At 30.3% G+C, this 934-nt stretch overlaps 1 protein-coding gene across 2 annotated transcripts in view; it reads left to right on the forward strand.

Annotated features, from left to right (window-relative positions):
• LOC106871048 (hemicentin-1) overlaps window positions 1-934 on the forward strand; it is a 359318-nt gene that overhangs the window by 214070 nt on the left and 144314 nt on the right. The gene's annotated exons all lie outside the window — the stretch shown is intronic.

The following is a 934-nucleotide window of genomic DNA, read 5'->3' on the forward strand; positions in this document are numbered from 1 at the left end:
TATATATATATCATCATCATCGTTTAACGTCCGCATATATATATATATATAAGTATATATATATTTCATATATATAAATATCATCGTCACCATCATCATCATCATATATTAGATGATGATGATGATGTTAGATAGATAGATAAACAGACTGACAGATATACATATTAGTCATGCTGTAGAAATACTTTTTTTTTTGTGTTAGCTTATGATAAATGAGAACTTCTGGGTGGCTGTTTTCTCAATGATATGTCAGGCAGTGTTACTGTCATATAATAAATAGTTTTATAAAATATAAAACCCATCAATAATAACTTTAAATCTAGCAATATTTTATTACTGCCAACTGCACTATTTTGTGTTCATATCTAATTTAATAATTTTTATTTTAATGTTATTTTGTCATTTACTTGAAACTCTATATTAATTTCCGGAAAACTCTGTTTACATTCTTTCATCTTTAGTTTTTTCATCTTGCATTTATTAATGTCACCCCAAGATTATGTTTGATCTAATTAGTTTACAAGTTTATAGTTTTGTTTGTGTTTTATTTTTTCTTATGATTAGTTATGTGACCTGCTTGGGTGCTTGGTTAAGAAGCTTGCTTTTCAGTAATGCAGTTTCACATTCAGACCCATTGCATGGCACTTTGAGCTCCACTACTATAACTCCAAGTCAACCAATGTCTCTTGGATTAATTTGGTTGAGGGAAACAGTGTATGTATGTATGTATGTATGTATGTATGTATGTATGTATGTATGTTATGTTATGTTATGCATATTATTATGTATGCATGTATGTATGTGTACATGCAATGATGTATGCTGCATATAAAAATAGTGATACAATTAATAACCTATGGCGCAGGAGTGGCTGTGTGGTAAGTAGCTTCCTTACCAACCACATGGTTCCGGGATCAGTCCCACTGTGTGGCAC

This window comes from Octopus bimaculoides, chromosome 2 (assembly GCF_001194135.2).
Source record: "Octopus bimaculoides isolate UCB-OBI-ISO-001 chromosome 2, ASM119413v2, whole genome shotgun sequence".
Lineage (NCBI taxonomy): Eukaryota > Metazoa > Mollusca > Cephalopoda > Octopoda > Octopodidae > Octopus > Octopus bimaculoides.